Source organism: Petaurus breviceps, unplaced genomic scaffold (genome assembly GCF_028583685.1).
Source record: "Petaurus breviceps papuanus isolate PSGF00001 unplaced genomic scaffold, PetGlider_PUasm1.0 90804, whole genome shotgun sequence".
NCBI lineage: Eukaryota > Metazoa > Chordata > Mammalia > Diprotodontia > Petauridae > Petaurus > Petaurus breviceps.
Window position 1 is genome coordinate 452,347 of NW_027187348.1, and position 18,800 is coordinate 471,146.

General features: G+C 43.8%; 1 long non-coding RNA gene across 1 annotated transcript in view; it reads left to right on the forward strand.

The window, feature by feature from the left end:
• LOC138147542 (uncharacterized) overlaps positions 1 to 3,493 on the forward strand; it is a 30,620-nt gene extending 27,127 nt beyond the window's left edge. The window contains exons 2-3 of the long non-coding RNA XR_011164840.1: positions 2,567 to 2,780; positions 3,363 to 3,493. This is a non-coding gene — a long non-coding RNA (uncharacterized lncRNA). The remainder of the gene's footprint in view (positions 1 to 2,566; positions 2,781 to 3,362) is intronic.
• The last annotated feature ends 15,307 nt before the right edge of the window (positions 3,494 to 18,800 follow it).

Here is an 18,800-nt window from a genome sequence, read left to right on the forward strand (position 1 = left end):
CTATGAGCTCATTTGTCTGAGCTCAATGCCCTAGGAACAAGGTAAAGACTCCCTGAAGGAAGGCAGGCAGGCAGGACATGGTGCCTCAGGATGTGTAAACATTGGCATCTTGGGGCAGAGATGGACAGATGTGCCATTATCAAGGACATGAAAAGCCTATCTCGCCCACTATTGCCAGGAGAGGATACATTATCTCTGGGCCCAGGCAGCTTGGCTGAGGTCTCAGTGCTGGCATCGTGTGGGCACCACCCCCACATCCTGGTATCCACTGAAAGGAGAGGGAGATGGGCAGGGATAGCAGTCATTCAGCTGGGCCTGGGCCTGCTCGGCCTCCGGGGAGACGGGCCAGGTGAAAAGAGGACCATGGCTGGATTGCCAGAAGCCCGTTGGCTTAACTGTTGGGAGGTGGGAGAGGAGGGACACTGTACAGGAAGATGGTGAGGAGATCGCGAGAAGATCATGGGAACCTTTGACCTGGGTCAGTGGCAGGCCAGAATCAGGCTTCTCTAAGGTCACTTAGAACTCTAGGGTCTATGCTTCTATGAGATTTTCCCCTCTCTCTAATAAAAGTCCCTGTACTCCAGAAATAGTCTGGGGTTTCCTGCCACTAAGGTGATCACATTGCCATCATCACAACCAGCCCCTGGACTCTAGGTGCATTCTCCCCTCATCCCTCAGTCAGCCAAAGCAAATGGTTGAGTTTTTCAAGAAGAACTTCACCAGGTAGCAATGGGAAATACTAATAACTGACAATTATATAGCACTTACTATGTGCCAGGCACACATTATTATATGCTACTATTATCCCCATTTTACAGTTGAGGAAACTGATCCCCTTTTTACAGCAGAGGTGAAGTGACTTTCCCAGAGTAAAAAGTACCTGAGTTACCTGAGTCTGGATTTGAGTACCTGAGGCTGGATTTGAATTTAGGTCTTTTGGACTCCAGGCCTAGCCCCCTACCCACAAACCTTCGCTAGCAGATCTATTCCCCTCCTTCTACCCCCCCTCCACCCTTCCCAGAGCCTGGAGTGAATGAATGACAATAAAAATGGGTGTGGTAACTGACGGAGTATGAACAAAGGAATGAAAAGAAAGGGGTAGAAAGCTCTTGGTGCTTCCAGAGAGGAAGAGGAGCCGGGAGCTTTTGTCCAGATCTCCCTGCCTGTCTAGGGGCAATGAGGAGGGTTCTTCCTCCTGCTCAGTGCTGTTCCTTGTGGTTCTCCCCCAATACATGCAGCTTTTCAGGAAAGGCAAGAAAAAGAATTCTGCAGGCTGTCACTGCCATCGCCCTGGTGCTAGCAGAGGGCAGTGGAGGCGAACTCAGGAGGGGAGGGTGGGGCTTTACTATTAGAAAGCCTAAGTGACTTTGGACGTTTAACATACATCTTTGCAATCAAGAGTCCCTCATTTGAGGATCTTGGTTTTATTCTCTTTTGTTATTGTTATTATTATTTTAATACAATTTTCCTCTGCAATATTATAAACTGAGTTCTCACCTGTGGGAATCCTGGGGGTGAACTTCAGGATATCCCAGAAGTGGGGAACCTGGGTCCTCAAGGCCACATGTGGCCTCCTAGATCCTTGGGTGTAGCTTTTTGACTGAGTCCAAGTTTTACCGAACAAATCCTTTTATTAAGGGGATTTGTTCTGTACAGTTTGGATTCAGTCAAAGGGTGGCACTTGGGGACCTAGCGAGCCACACATGACCTCAGATTCTCCCCCCTCCCCCCGACATATATTTTTCCGCTGGTTTCCTGGGGTGGGGGCCGCAAACCAAGAGGAATGAGAAAATCTCTTGAAGTGGATTCAGACCCTTCAAATGATGCAAGTCTCTGACATGTGTTACACAAATAAGTGAAAAAAAGCACGGATTTGCTGAGTCTACAGAACACGGAGTTTTTTTCTTTTCTGGGAGAACTTTTAGTTTCATCACAGATGGGCTGTTAGAGCTTGAAGGGGCCCTGTGTCTCTCTTCCCCCAGGTCTGAGGAACCCCCAAAGAAACCATCAGCCTCTCTCTCCCCTAGCTTGCCTTTGCCAAGTTCACTCATAGGCTAGCTTTCCTATCCTGCCTTAAGGGAGGCAGTGGGGTTCCAATCTGTTCCCCTATCATACAGTTCCCCTATTATACTTACATATGTATATGCTGGGTCCTCTAATATACTGCAAACATCTTGAGGCAGGATTGCTTCATTTTTAGTAAGTGGGTGCTTAATCAATGCTTGTGGATTGATTGACTTATCCTAACTTTCACTGAGGTCTGGGGGAGAAATGACTTGCCCAAAGGCACAAAGCTGACACTTGACCCCAGAGTTCTTGACTCTTAAGTTAAGGATCCTTGCCTACCTAAGATACTCAGCCAGCAAGGTGTCCCTAGGGGAGTGGTCTCGCTCAAAATCTTGTGTTACAAGTGAATAACACAAACACTCTAGACCAAGGGTCCTTAACCAGTGTCTGTGGATAGATTTTAGGGGGTTCTTGAATGTGGATAGGGAAAAAAATATGACATCTTTATTTTCACTAACTTCTAACTGAAATTTAGCATTTCTTTCAATTATGACTATAGACAATGAATCGTTATTATTCTGAGGAGAGGTCCGAAAGCTTCATCGAGCTCTCAAGGGGTGGACACAGAAAAGATTAAGAACCTCTCATCTGGAGTCATCAGGAGAACACCAAAATTCTTCACCCACAGGAAGAGATGGGTATTTTTTTCCCAACCTGCTTGTGACATTCCCGCTCCCTGCCTTCCTTGTCCTTTGGGCCTTCTCTGAAAGCAGGTATTATTTTCACTTCTTGCCTTAAGAGATTTAGGAAGCTGGGCTGAGGAGGAGCTTCAAGGAGGAGGATGGCCCTAGGTTCTGGATGGGTGGGTGGGGGTTGCCCTGGGGCCTGCCACTCCTTACCAGTTCTTAGGAGAAATCAAGGTGTCAGGTCAGTCAGGTCATAATAGGGGTCTGCAGAAGGGGTGTGTGGGTGGGGGGGTTCTGTTCCATCTCTGGCTGTTCTCATTCTACATGATCTAGGTGCAGAATCTGGAGAGAAAGGGGGGGGATGTGATGGGGCAGAGCATATGTGGACATGGATGGGGACATCCTCCCCCCACCCTCCACCCCAGGGTCCTAGGACCTTTACAATCTGTACTTTTTCTTTGGAGGGGGATGGTGGGGGTGATGCATAGAGCAGCAGTGGTCTGAGCCCCTGGCTACTGACCTGTGGCCAGAATTCTGGGAATGGGACTACCTTCCCAGGAAGATCTCCAGCACAGTCCTAGGTGCGGAGTGGCTACCCTGAGTTACCCTCTCCGCTCCCATCAGCCTAAGGATGGATACCAGCACTCTCACATCTCATCTTACTTCCAGAAAACACACCTGGATATCGTTTGTTGTCACGTGGTTCTTCATCTCTTGGTTCCTGTCGGTGGGTGGTGAAGCCTTGTGGGAGGTGGGCGGGTCTGATCTGTGGGTGTGAAAATAAAGTGCTAGCCATCCTTGCTGGACCTGTTTAGTACCTGTCTTCCTCCTCTGACTCCAGGGCAGTATGCCAACCAGCAGGGCCTAGGCAAGGGTTCCATGCACTTCTACTGATGGGAGATGGGACCCTGAAGGCCTGACTCTGCATGGGAGACATGTGCTGCCTCTTCATATTGGTACAAAGTCCACCCCTGCCCTTTCAGGACTTCCCAGGAAGGGGGAGGTGGAAGATCCATGAGGAATGAGCCAGACAGGTACCAGTGAGCAGGGGGACCATTGCCCAAGGGGCAACCAGAAGCATAGAGTAGGCAGGCAGAATGTGAGTCTGGGGGAAGTAGGAGATAACCCCCCCAGGCTACTAAATCTTTCTAGAGCTCAATTTCCTCACCTGTGAAATGGGAACAATAATACCTACCATGCCAAATTATTCTGAGGATAACATAAGCTCATTGACAATTTTCAAAGTTGTTCAAGCCCCAGCTGTTATTACTGTCCTCGGTCCATGAGGAAGTTGTTAAGGAGGATTCTCCTGGCAATTTGGAGCTGGCAATGTCCAGGCTGAGGAGGGGGTGGAAAGGGTGAGGACAGAGGGGGCGTGGGCAGGATTTGGAGGCTGGAGGAGGGGGAGGGCTGCCCCCCAGGCGGAACTCACAGGTCACTGTCCATCTCTGGATGACTCTTGGGCTGGAGCCGGTAGAACAGGAAGAGCGCCACAGCAGCTGCTAAGGACACCAAGGTCCCCAGGATGATAGCCAGACCTCCTGGCCTCCCGAGGGGCTTATCTGGAACCGAGACAGAGACAAAACAAGGAGGGGGGACACCCCGGAGGCACAGAGTCAGAGAGACAGTAAGTGAAACACAGAGTCAGAGAGGGCCACAGGGCTGGAGAAAAAGAGAAACAGCTCAGGGACAGGGTATGAGTCAGAGATAAGAAGCAAGAGAAACAGATATAGAACAAGACAAAGGGAGGGAGAAATAAAAGTCAGAGGCAGCCAAGATTGGGGGCGGGGGGAGGAGGAGGAGGAGAAATTCACCTAAACTCTTTGCCATCATGCTCCAGTTCCCAGAGGCCCCAAGTTGGGTCCAAGGAATCCTGGAACCCTAGTAGTTGCTACCCCTGCCTCAATCCTTGGGCCTGGGACGCAGCTGCATGAGGGCCGAGGAGAACAGGGAGCCTATGACTCAGAACTGGCTGGCTTCCCCACCCCCTCACCCTATTCCTGGCCCGGTGGGGAAGCTCTAGAGTAAAGGAATATAATTTCCTTACCTTCCTACCTAATTAAACTGGCAAATGAACTAATTGGTACCTTGTCCTCCCAGCTCTGGAAAGGAGCAGAAGTAGACAGAGATAAGGAACAATAATGTGGAGGCAGATATCTGGGACAAGCTCCCCCAAAGGGAGAATCCCCTCTGACCAGGAGCTAGAGAAAGGTTAGAGGGATCAGTCTTAGGTGGCAGACAGCAGATGACCCCACCAGGAATTACTCTCTCAACAATTCTGGTCCTTGCCAGAGCCTACCTAGAAAGGTGCGTGCCCAGAGCTTTAACTGGCATAGAGTGAACCCTGCTTTATCCCAGGCTACTAATGTCATTGGTCCTCTTGGAGAATAAAGGATGAACAACAGTAAACAACAGCTTGACAGCAACAATAGTGAAGGATGGGGAATACATTGCAATCGTGTGCCCTCTTGCCTTCTCCCACAAGTCCGGAGGGGACAAGGAACGGACCACTCGGTCTCTTTACACAACTACAGCCAGGGTCAGATTGTCCTCTGCCTGGGATCCCAGCAGAAAGAAAAGAAAATTGTATTGTTTGCCTCTACTCAGGCCAATCAGGATGTGGGAAAGTGAAAGGTGATGGTGGGGTGGGAGCTACGACTTGCAGTGAGATTTAGGGCAGGTCCCTCAGCCTCTCTGGGCCTCATGCCAGGAAACACCCAAAAGGCTTGTTAGGACTGATTTTGGTGATTTTTTTTTCACTCTGTGGTCAGATTAAACGCGTTCACCCACCACTGTCCCAACTAGGACTCCTTTCCTCCTTACTAACAGAAGAAGGCTCAGACTGGTGGGCATCCTATAGAACCTATTGCTAGTTGTGATCTTGTCTCATGAGTCTATCTCTCAGATCACCCCACTAAATCAGGAACTCCTTTCAGGCTAGGATTGTGGATGGCTCATTTTTGTGCGCCTCCCACACTCAAGACTTTCAGGTGGTGTTTGAGGAATGAATGTGCCAATGACATCGGTGGAGGCAGGTAGAGTCCCTGTCCCTGTCTCTGTTCTGTGACCTTTAGAAAACCCCAGGAGAAAGTGCCAAAGGAGAAAATCACACATATTCATTCTCTCTCTCTCTCTCTCTTTCTCTCTCTCTCTCTCTCTCTCTCTCTCTCTCTCTCTGTGTCTCTCTGTGTCTGTCTCTCTGTCTCTCTCCCTCTCCCTCCCTCCCTACCTTACTCTCCCTCTCTCTCTGTCACACACACACACACACACACACACACACACAAATACACATACCCCTACATACACACATATAGAATTAATCCTAGAGTGCACCTGAATTGAGATGCTAAATTACAGTTTGCAATAAACATCATGGAACTCAATTTTCCAACATGCAGAATTTGCCTTCACTTGCATCTCATTTTGCTTTCTCCCTCCCTCCTTCCCAACCCTGACTGAACAGCAATCTGCATTAAACCAACAAACCACCTTGGTTCCTTTTGATGCAGAACCTAAGATAATTTTTACCTGCAGTTTCCCTCCTATCAGCTTCTTTGGCCCTGGGTGATATCTGAAATGCCAACCATCCAGGAAAGTTCTGTTCCTCATTGCCTTCCAAGAAAAGGATGGTTTGGCCCATAGGGATTGAGTTATCAAAGTTTTCAAAATGGGAGAGTCAGTGGAGAAAGTGTCCTTCATCACTCCTACCAGATCTTAACTCCTCATCAGCTAAGCTCCCCATCTTACCACCCTCCCATCCAGTTTGATGACTACACTTGTAGGTTAGAAGAATGGCAAAAGAATAAATGTCATGATATAACAACAAGGGACCTTCCTTTTGCTCTCTGCTATTTATTACTGGAGATGTCTACTCATCAAAGGTGTTTTTCACTGTCATATAGGATATCCAATGTAGGGTCAAAATCAATGAAATGATCCTTTCAGAGTAGATGATTCCAGTCAAACTGGTCTATTTGCTGCTGCCAGACCCAGACCGAGCCTTATCCTATCATCAGAGCCCTGCTAGGGCAGGCATCTTGCCATTTTCTCCACTGTTTCCCTCTACACTAGAAGCAGCAAACCTCCAGATGAGTGGCGTCTGAAGTAGAGGATTGTGTCCCCTGGCAGGTTCTGGAATGGCACCAAGGGAGTGGCAGCATGACTCCAAGAGTTGTGTTGGATACCACACTCCCTGCAATAGCCAGTTGTGGGGTTTATCTCCAATATAATCATACCTACACTTCTTTTATCAACCCAAACTGTCGCCCTCATCTTCAACCATCTGCCACTAAAGGCAGTTATATAACCTACCTAACCACTACCTATAGACTCACATTGGCAACTGCACAGGCATCATTGGGAAAATTCTCATGCATCCTCCCCCCAAGCATACCCGCCTCCTGCCTCCAGGTCTTGTGACTGTGGCAAGCAGTCTTTGGAGGATGGGCTCTGTGCTCGGGGCAATGAGTGGTGAATAAGAGCCTAAACCCTCAAGAGTAACCCCAGATTCGTGAGTACCTCTGCCCTCCTGCTCCTTTTTTGTTTTGCATTGGACCAAGAGCGTCACATAGTGCTATATACACATAATTCATGAATAAATAAAAGAATGAAGAAAACTAAATGTGTGTACGTTGAAGGTCAGCATTTTTTTGGTACTCACAGGGTTGTGGGACCAAAAATGTTTGGATGCCTCTGCTCTAGACCTTCAGGTCAGGGGAGATGTTAATCCACTCAACTTTCCCTGGGACAGAGCTTCTAGACATCTGGCTACCTGCCCTGTTCACACCCTCCTACAGCTTCCCTCCTCTTCCTTTCTCCTTCCAGCCCTAACCCTCCCAAGACCTTAAGCAACTCTACCTTCTCCTTCCACTGTGCCCTATGGAACCTTCATTCTATCTTTAGCAAACAACCCTCTATGTTAGAACCCTTCCTTTTATGCCCCTTCCATGTCCTTGAAGTCACAGAAAATAGCTCTTCCCAGAAGACACTGCATCCTTGGCCATCCTCCAGCACCGTATGTACCTTTTCTCATGTCCCATGACAAGATGGATCAGGAGAAATATGCATATTTATTGCTACTCACCACCCCTTCCAATCACTTTTACCCAGAAACTTTTCTCTCTCTCTTGAGGTTCATTCCATCCAGATTTATTGCCCTTTCCATATAGTCTACTGACTCCCAGGTCATTCTCCCACCTTTTTGATAAAGCTCAGTACCCAACCCATTGTCTTGATCATATCCTGGTCATACTCAATGCCATTGTCACCAAATGTTCAGCCAACCTCCACAATCTTTATTCTCAAGCTCCTTTATCTCCTCATCACTTCTTGTGATGATATTGCTTTTCCTTATGCCACATCCGTCCTAAATCTATCCTCTGTCCTCATAGGAACCTCTAGTCTTTCTACCTTTCTTCCCTGCTTTCCCAAGCCATCTCTGGCTTCTGCCCTTCAGAATCTTGTCTGTTTAGTTAACCAGTTCAACTTTACACTGTCCTCAACCCTTGAATCTCTTGCCCAATGTCTGGCTGGCCACTGGACCCAGATGACTCTGGAGGAGAAAGTGAGATTGGTGACCTTGCACAGTGGTAATCCAATTCACTTGCAAGTCATGGCATAGCCTTCCTGATGTCATTGGTCCTTTTTGAGTACATATTGACAATATTGCCCATTGCCTTATGGTTACTTAATTCTTCTCCCCTTCTTGGATTACTTTCACCATCTTCTCCAGCTCAAGTGCTTCTAAATGACAACCGTGCTACCTGGGCTCACCACAGATGTATTATTTTATCCAATCTCATCTAGGCCTATCACTGCCACGTGCTTATCCTTTTGCTCTTTCTTCCATGATAACTGAAGTCCCCATATGGGCAGCTCCAAATCTTCTCTTCTCTTCTCAAACCACCTACACCATCACCTTAGAGGAACCTCACTTCCCACTTCACTGAAAAAAACTTAGGCTACCCATCTCAAGGGATGTCTCTTTCTCATTTCCACACTTGGAATCACCTCGGTATCATCCCCCTCATTGTCCTCGTCTGTTCCAGTATGAGAAAATGAGATGGCCCTTCTTGAAAATGACAAGTCCTCCTAATCCCATTGCCTCTGGAAGCTTGACCCTTCAATCATCCCCTCTTTCTCTCTAATTTATAGCCTTTCCTTGTCTACTGGCTCCTTCTCTGCCACCTTCAAACATACCCAGATCTCACCCATCCTTAAAACCAACTTAAAAAACCAAAAACCACCCATTCACTTGACCCTACTGTCCCCTCAAACGAACATGCTAAATGTCTTCTCTTTCACACCCAGACTCCTCAAAAAAAAGTCATACACACTCATAGCCATTGCTTTCTCACCTCCCACTCACTTCTAAACCATTTGCAATTTGGCTTATTTCCCATCACTTGATCACTTGAACCTGCTCTTTCCATGGTTACCAATGGTCTTATTATTGTTAAATCGAATGGCATTTTCCTAGTTCTCATCCTCCTTGATCTGTTTGCAGTGTTAAACTCTGTTGACAACCTCCTCTCCCTCCTTCTAGAGACTCTCACCTCCCTGGGTTTTTGTGACATTTCTCTATCATGATTTTCTTCCTACCTGTTGGACCAAACTTTCTTTGTCTCCTTTGAAAGATCATTATTCATTTCCTGCACCCCATCTCCCAAGAGGATATACCCTAGAACTTTTGTCTTGGGTTCTCTCCTTCTCTCCCTGTCTCTGATATCATGAGCTCCCATGGAATTAGCTAGTATCTCTATGTATATGACTCCCAAATCTACAAAACTGACCTTTGTTTCTCTCCTGGGTTCTATTCTTGCATCTTCACCTGAATGTCTCATAGATATTTCAAATTCAACACATCCAAAATAGAACTCATTGTCCTTTCCCCTGGGCCTCCTCCTAATTTTCCCATTTCTGCTAAGGGTACTACCCTTCTTTCACATCATCTTGCCATGTAGTCCAGGAGTTGCTGATTTTTCATTTTCACTCACCACTGATAACCAGTCAATTACCAAATCTTATCAATTCCATCAAATTCACCTCTTCAATATCTCTTGAACCATTCCCCTTCTGTCTACTCACACAACAACCATCCTCATTTAGGCACTCATCACCTGGATGTTACTTTTGCCTCCTAATTAGTCTTCTGGCACTCAATCTCCCCAATCCATTCATAGCTGCCAAATTGATTTTCTTAAAATGTAGGCCTAACCAAGTAACTTCCCACTCAAGAAACCTCAATTACTCCTTATAAAGTACAAACACCTCTGTTTGGAATTAAAATCAATTAATCAACCAGCATTTGTTAAGCAGCTAATATGTCCTAGGCACTGGGAATACAAATGCAAAGAAAGAAACAGCCCCATTTTGTAAGGAACTTACATTTTAACAAGGGAAACAAGTATAAATAGAGATACAAGGGGAAGACCCTTTCAGATGTTGCTAGTTTTGTTCATTGAAAGGGGCACAAACAACAACAAAAGTGTGATATACCTTTGAGAAATACCGAGAAATCAAATTGTAAAGATAAAGCACTTAAGGTATAGCCTGCTGAAGAGTCCAGTTTCCTAAAATCTCATTTATATATGACTGACAAGAATATTTTAGAGTTGATAACTGGGAAGCCATGAAATTCAGAACTCTTTTGTGATTGTTTGACAAATGTACCTTGCCTAGTCATGGCTTGCCTGAAGGAAATGAAGATTTGTTTTTCACCATGAGTTAGAAGTAAGGTCTCTCACTGAAGGTACCCTGCTTTGAATCAGTAAGTTGGTCTACAAAAAGACCTCAGAGGTGATAAGTGGAAAAAAGTCTTTACCACCTTTCTCTGTATCGCAACCTACTTCCTGGAAGTTAGAAACCCCTCAGTGCCCAGGGAAGGGGCTAGAACTAGAAAAACTTCGCAAATCCCAAGCTAAGTGTTTCTTCTCTCACTGAAAGAGCATATCAGTGTCTTGGCAATAAATAGAAGTGGGCCTCATCCAAGAGAGGAGCGAAATAGTCTAGAAGAGGAGTGAGAACCAGAGAAACCATAGGTTGAACACCAACACTATGCCCATCAAGGACCTTCTGTGTAGACTGTTCCTGAGGAAAAGGACTATCATGGCCTGGAGTTCTAGAACTGGAGTTGCCCTGGGCATATGTATTGCCTCTACATTTGTTTCACAGACACCACTGTAATGATATTTTAAGTTTGCATCCATTCTTTCCCATAGAGACTGCATACATTGGTGGGAAAGTATTCTCTAGACTTCTGAATGGGAAGGCCACCTGAATGGGAAGAAGACAGCCCAATTTCTACATATCTACTCCTCAAATTCACGCCAGACTGAACAATGACTCTAATGAGGAACTCTAGCAAGGAACTTCTTCTACCTCAGAGGGCAACAGGAAAGGAGGCTCAAGGAAAAATCAACGGCAGCAAAGACCAAACACAACCAGGGAAAGCCCCAAGGCAGTCAGAAAGCTCATGACGGAAGACCTTGGAAGCTTTAAATAACAGGAGTGGGGAGAGACCAGTTTTCACAGCAGTACTCTCAGGATATTCTAGACCCAGAGAGAAGGAGAAAGCAATAAGCATTTATTAAGTACCCACTATGACCAGGTACTGTGCCAAGTGCTTTACAAATATTATTTAATTTGATCCTCACAATAATGATGGGAAGTAGGTGCTATTATTGTCCCCATTTTACAATTGGGGAAACTGAGACGGATAGACTTGTCCAAGTGACTTGTCCAGGGTCACACAATTAGTCATTGTCTGAGACTGGATTTGAATTCAGATCTTCCTGATACCAGACCCAGTGTGCTAACTAGAGCCAAAATAAAGATATTAAGAAATCTTCTAATCATCTCCTGAAAGGAACACCGAAAGGAAAAGCCCCAGAAACATCAAAGTCAAAATTCGTAGCTTCCATGTCCAAGAACAGAGATCCTAGAAGGGTGTTTGCAGATTAACTCTGTTCTGAAGGTTTTAAAAGGGGAAAGAAAAGGGAGAGATACATTAGTATTGAAAAGAGGAATAAGGTAGAATTTACTATTGTTCATAATTGGGGAGTGTGAGAAGACATATACAAACATGGAAACTAAGGAATAGGCAATGGTTGAATCTCATTTTTTTTTCCCTGAAATGGATAAAAGAGGGTTGAATACACACACCCACACAATAGCTGTGTAGAAATACATCGAAATTAACAGGAAAACAAGTGAGCTTGTGGAAAGGGTGTCAAGAGGGGGAATAATACCAGGGAGAGAATAGTTGTGAGCAAAACAAACTTTCTGATCTTAAAGAGATTAAAAGGGCTGGGGACAGAAAATAAAAGAATTGGAAGCTAAAGAGATGCTTTAAATTCTCAGACAATTGGGAAATGGCTGAAAAATTGTGACATGTGAATGTACTGGAATATTATTAGGCCATGAAAACCATAAGAGACAATTTCAGAAAACCATGAATAATATGAACTGATACAGAGAGACATGAGTAGAACCAGAAGAATACTTTATATAAGAACAGAAACATTAAAAAAAAAAAAGAGCAGACATAACTTTGAAGGAGTTAAGAACCCTGATCAATGGGAATGACCTACCAAGAGGACCTACAATAAGATATATTACTTGCTTCCTGATAGAGAGGTTGATGGATACAAAGTATAGAAAGAGACATACTTTTGAACACAGCCATTGTATCGATTTTTTTTTACTTGACTTTGCTTATTTGTCACAAGGGTTCCTTCCCCTCCCCACCCCTTTTCTATCTGTTTTTAATTGGGGCATTTAACGTGAGAAAGGAGTGTTAGCAATGATAATGTCAAAAATAAAGTGGGTCATTTAAACATTTTTAAAAGATGCATCAGAAGAGAACCAAAAGGAAGTGCAGGAGGAAGCATAGATGATTAGGGAGGTTTTGAAAGTAATGTGCAAGGGGCAGCCAGGTGGCTCAGTGAGTAAGAGCACCGTTTCCAGTGTTGGGATGACCTGGAGGTCGAATCCCAGGCTTGGACACTCAGCACCACACCCAGGAACACCTGGCCGTGTAACCTTGAGCAAGTTACTTAACCCCGATTGCTTAAAAAAAAAAAAAAAGAAAAGAAAGTAATGTGCAGAATTATACACTTTAAAAAAATATGTAATGTGGTATAAAACAGAGTCCTGGTTTCATATAGACTCTTCTTTCTGTCTCTTGCTGTGTGCTTGGAAATACATTTTTTTGGTGCTTAAGTTCATAATCTTAAAAACAGAGAAAGAAGTATCCCCAGGTTTATGGCTGGAATGTTGTAATTATTCTTTTTTTAAAAAGCAATTGGGATTAAGTAACTTGCCCAAGGTTACATGGTCAGTTTTTTGTGTGTGGGTGTTAGGTATCTGAGGCCAGAACCGATCCGGGTCCTCTGGACTCTGGGGCCAGCGCTCTTACTCACTGTGCCACCTACCCGCCCCAAATATTCTTGCTTGCCTTCTGTTTAGCAAATACTTCGATGAAAAGTTAATGGGACTGAGTTCAAATTCTGCCTAAGACACTTAACACTTACTAGCTGTGTGACCTTGAGCAAGTTACTTAACTCCAATTGCCCTGCCTTTCCCCCTCCAAAAAGACAAAAAAAAAGTTAATGAGAAAAAAAAGCTAATGAAATCAGCTGACCAATTTGTTAAATGGGAAGCACATTGGTGAGAGCTCAGGAATGAAAGGGCAGGAGGAGAATAGTCAGGGTTACTCTAGAAGAGAGACAGAGACACAGAGAGACAGAGAGAGAAACAGAGACACAAAGACAGAGAGACACAGACAAAGACAGAGACACACAGACAGAGAGAAATAGACAGAGAGACATACAGAGAGACAGAGACAGAAAGAGATAGAGATAGAGAGACAGAAAGATAGAGAGACAGAGAGAGAGAAAGAGAGAGAGAGAAAATGAGTTAATTGTAGCTGTGGCCATCTCATGGGAGTCATGCAACCTGTTATTGAGGTGAGTGAGCCAACTGAGAGAAAGAGAGGGGATGGCATAGGTTCATACACTTCCCACATAAGAATATACAGAATAAATACAAAGAGAGTAAATGCAAATGGATATAAGGTAGTTAAATACAAAGTAGTTTGAGGGATCAAGAAAAACTTTGTCTAGGTTCTTAATCTGGGATGCCTGAATTAAAAAAAAAAACACCTTAATAACTGTATTCCAGCATAGTAAATTTCCTTTGCAATCCCATGCATTTTACTTTATGCATTTAACAACATTATTCTGAGAAGGGGTCCATAGACTTGCCAGATTGGCGCACAGCTCCAGAACTGATGGTAACTCTAGAAGGCAGTGCTTGAGTGGCATCTTGAAGGACAAGAGGAATTTATGAGCAAAAGTGAGGAAAAAGTGCATTCCAGAAATGAAGGATGGACAATGCAAAGGAGATGGAGAATCCTGTATGAGGAAGAGAAAGAAGGCTAATTTGGATTGAAGGATTTAAAAGCTAAACAGCCAGTTAGTAGACATTTATTAAGACTCTTCTATGTGTCAGACACTGTGCAAAGTGGTAGGCATATAAAGAAAGGCTCCTCCCCTGCAAATCTCCAGTCCCTGTTTCAAGTTATCAAGACTAATCATAGTCTGATAAGGGAGACAACATGCCAAGAACTATGTATAAAGAGATAAGCACAGGATAAATTGGGGGTAGGCACTAAGAGTAAGGAGGACTGGGGAAGACTTGCAGATGGTGAGACTTTAGCTGACACTTGAAGGAAGCCAGGGAAGCCAGGAGACTGAGATGAGGAGGGTGAAAATCCCAGGCAAGGAAGACAGCCAGCGAAGTCTCAGAGTCCAGAGATGGCGTGTTGTGTAGAAGAAAACAGCAAGGAAGCTGTACCAAAGAGTATATGAAAGGGAGTAAAAAAGACTAGAAATGTAGGAAGGGGCCAGGTTATAAAGAGATTTAAAAGCCAAAGAGATAATTTTGTATTTGATCTTGGAGGTAATAGTGAGTCACTGGAGTTTATCAAATAAGGGCATAATATGGTCAAGCCTGGATTTTAGGAAGATCCATTTGACAGTTGATTTGAGGATGAATTGGAACAGGGAGAGACTTGAGAAAGAGAAGGGTCATACTATTGCAGTGGTTTGCGGTGATGCCACCAGGATGGCAACAGTATTAGAGGAGAGAAAGGGGCCATATATGAGATATTATGAAGGTAGAAACAAGAAGACTTGACAATGATTGGATGTGGGGTGTGAGAGAGTGAGGAGGCAAGGATGATACCATTGAGGTTAGGAACCTTGGAGAATGAGAGGATGGTGCTACCCTTGACAGTAATCAGGAAATTAGGAAGAGTTTTAGGGTTTTAGGGGAAAGACAGTGATTTTGATTTTGGACATGAGTTTAAGATGTCTAAAAGGTAGTTGGAGAGGAGAGACTGTAGGTCAGGAGAAGAGTTAATGCTATTTCTTAGAGGCAAAAGGGGGCCAGCAGAGTTTATTAAGTAGGGAAGTGACATAGTTAAATCTATGCAAAAGGAAAATTACATTGGCAGGAGTGTGGAGGTGGATTGGAGTGGGAGGAACTTGAGTGAGACCAATTAGGAGGCTGCTGTAACAATCCAGGTGACAGGTAAACTAAGCCTGAATGAAGTCCTTCTCAATTCAGCTTCAGTCTGTCTTTCCACAGCAACCCACTCTTTCCACTTAGGTACTCCATTCAGCAGCTCAATTGCCTACTGGCAGTTCCTCATAAGAGACATCTCATTTCCTACTATCGTACCTTTGCTCAGGCTGTCTCCCATGCCTCAAATATTTCCTTCTTCACCTCTGCCTCTTGAATTTTCTGACTCCCTTCAAGGCTAATCTTCAAGAGTCCTTCCTTGATTGTCCCAGTTGTTACAGCCGCCTCCAAATCACTGTTGACTTATTTGTTTGTTTATTCATCTGTCTGTCTATTCATCCATCCATTCATTTGTTTATTCATCTATCTATCTGTCTATATATTCATCCATTCATTTATTTGTTTATCTGTCTGACTATCCATTCATTTGTTTATTCATCTGTCTGTTTATCTATTTATCTGTCTGTCTATCTGTCTTTCTGTCTATATAGTCATCTATTCATCTATTTGTTTATTTATCTATCTTCCTATCCATCTGTTCGTTTATTTAGGTCCTTTATTAATTCCCCCAGCAGAATGGAAGGTTTTTTGAAGAGAGGGAGTAGCTCTTTTGTACCCTCAGAGCCCAGCGCAGTATGTGGCCCATGGTAGACCCTTAATAAATGTCTGCTGATTGATAATTCTGAGTTTCCTCTTTACCTTCCATGACCTTGCATAAACTATCCTCAGATCTGCAACGACGCACTCCTTTCTCACCACCTTTGATGATCTTTCTCTTCTTCTCAAATTATCATGCATATACTTATCTATTTATACATTGTAGCACACCAAACAGATCCTCACCTTTTGGGAGGGCAGGGAGTATTTTCATTCTGTTTTTGTGTCCCTAGCACCCAGCAGAGTTCTTTGAACATTCTAGGTATATAATAAAGGATTATTGGATTTGGATTACGTTCATAGGATTTAGAGCTGGAAAGGACCTTAGAGATCATCTAATTCTCCCCTCTTCTCTATTTTACAGATGAGGAAACTGAGGCCCATAGAGATTAAAGTGACTTGTCCAAGGTTATACAGGTATTAAGTGGCAAAACTTGGATTTTAACCCCAATTCTTTAATTCCGCATTCAATGCTCTTTCCATTATATTTGTATATCACGGCTTCTCAATTTAAGGCAATATGTTACACATTTTTAAAGAGATTATTGTGTGCAAGAACAATGTATGAAGTAATAAAGGTGATAAAAATTTAGATGAGACAGTTCTTGTCCTCATGGAGTTTATAGTCTAGCAGGAAACTAAGACACACAGATACTTATCTATAGTACATGTCATTGTCCATTCTGGAAGAAGACCGGTGACATCATGGGTAAAGTCGACTTGCTGGTGAATTGGATTTGAGTGAGGCAGAGCTGAAAGCTTTGAAATGCACAGTCATCAGCCTCACTCTCTCTTCTAGAGTCATTGCCGTCCAGTGGCAAGACAAACATCAGGACTGCAGTGGATGGCCTTGACATCTTTGATGCCTGACCAGCTCTAAGCACTCCATAGTGCTTGCTTCAGTCACCTTCACAGGCTTATGAACAAATTATTCCCATCTTCCCATTCCTCTGGGGAAAGTCTTTGAATTCTTGGGGTAGACATCCCCCTAACTTACCGACAAGTTTGAGGCCTGGTGGTTACCTTCAACCTGCTTTAACCCATCTGCCAAGACAATTTTACTGGTGTATGGCCACTGCACATGTAAATAAACTTCCTGGAGCCACAGTCAAGAGTTGGGTGAAGGTGGACACCAAAGGTGGGTGAGCAGCCTAGAAAAGGGCTAGACAAGCCCTCACACCAGAGGGGCTAGTCCTCTCTGAACACTCCATATATGCACCCGTATAGCCCTGTCTATACACCTATAGCACATACCTGTGTATTGAAGAGGCAGAAACAAGTAATTTTGTGTGGTCCAGGGCAATCTACTTTTTTTTAATTATAAAGATAATTTTTTATTTTAAAATTTTTAGTTTTTAACATTCATTTCCACAAGATTTTGAGTTAGAAATTTTCTCCCCGTCTCTCCCCACCCCCCTACCCCAAGATGACAAGCATACTGAATACTCCTTCCCCCAATCTGTTCTCTCTTATATCCCCTCCCCCATCGTGCCTTACTTTCTTGTAGGGCAAGATATATATATACCCCATTGCCTGTATATCTTATTTCCCAGTTACATGTAAAAAACAATTTTTTTAACATTTGTTTTTAAAATTTTGAGTTTCAGATTCTCTCCCTTCTTCCCTCCTCACCCATACGCACTGGGAAGACAAGAAATTCAATATAGGTTATACGTGTCTAGTTATGCAAGACATATCCATAGTAGTCATATTGTGAAAGACTATCTTTCCCTCCATCCTATCCCACCCCTCCATTTATTCTATTTTCTCCTTTGATTCTGTCCCTTTTCAAAAGTGTTTGCTTCTGACTACCCCTTTCCCCAATCTGCCCTCCCTTCTATCATCCCCCCCCCTTCCCCCATACATTCCTGGGTAAGATACTCAGTTGAGTGTGTATGTTGGTAATCTACTCCTTAACCTTTGTTGGTGCACACCAGCAAACCAACCCCATCCATTCTGGTGTGATCCTCTTCCCCCATCCAGCTAAGCTGCCCTTCCTGCCTTTCAGATTCTACTCAATCATGTTCTTTAGTTTGCTTTCCTTGACAAGGCAGATAGGGGGAGAGAATCTGTTTAACTTCAATGGGAAAGTTTCTGCCAGGTGGCCTTCTCAGTCATCTCCCCACCTCTACACAAGCTGGTACTTACTCCCATAGGCCTAGAGATGAATTCATCATTGTGCTGGTGAATGTTTAACAACCAGCTCTCAAGAAGAAAAAAATATATGTGTGTATATGTAAATATATGTGTGTATGTAAATATAAATAAATATATGTAAATATATATACATATGTATATATGTAAGCAAGACATTTTTATGTTAAATCTATATTACTAACATTTTTCTCCATATTCTTAAGTCTAAGTCAGAGGTGTTAAACATACTGGCCACAATGCTCCTGAGGGCATAGGGAAACCAGATTAAAATATAATTGGGAAATATTGAACAAAATAAATAAAAATACAATAAGACATAGATAATATTACATTTTAAAACTAAGTCAATATGCAGCCCGCAGGAATCCTTCCATGGTTTAGGGGTCTGTTTCTATTTGAGTTTGACACCGCCGGTTGAGGCAATCAAGACAATAAATCTGGCCCTGATTTGTAGTGTTTGGCAATTTCTGAGGTTTCTATACTCACACTGAAAATTTAACAACTAACTCTCCAGAGCTAGATGGAGCTGGCTTTCACACATCCCTGGATGTCTCAGGCCTTGGCTTCCTTCACTACCCCTAGTGTTTCAATCTTTTTAGATACTTTATCCTCCCTCCTGCTCCAGTCAGTATCTAGCAGTTAATGAGCGAAACAGGTAGTCTGAGGTGGGGAAGGAGTAATGGTGAGGGAAAAGTCTTCTGAGGAGGG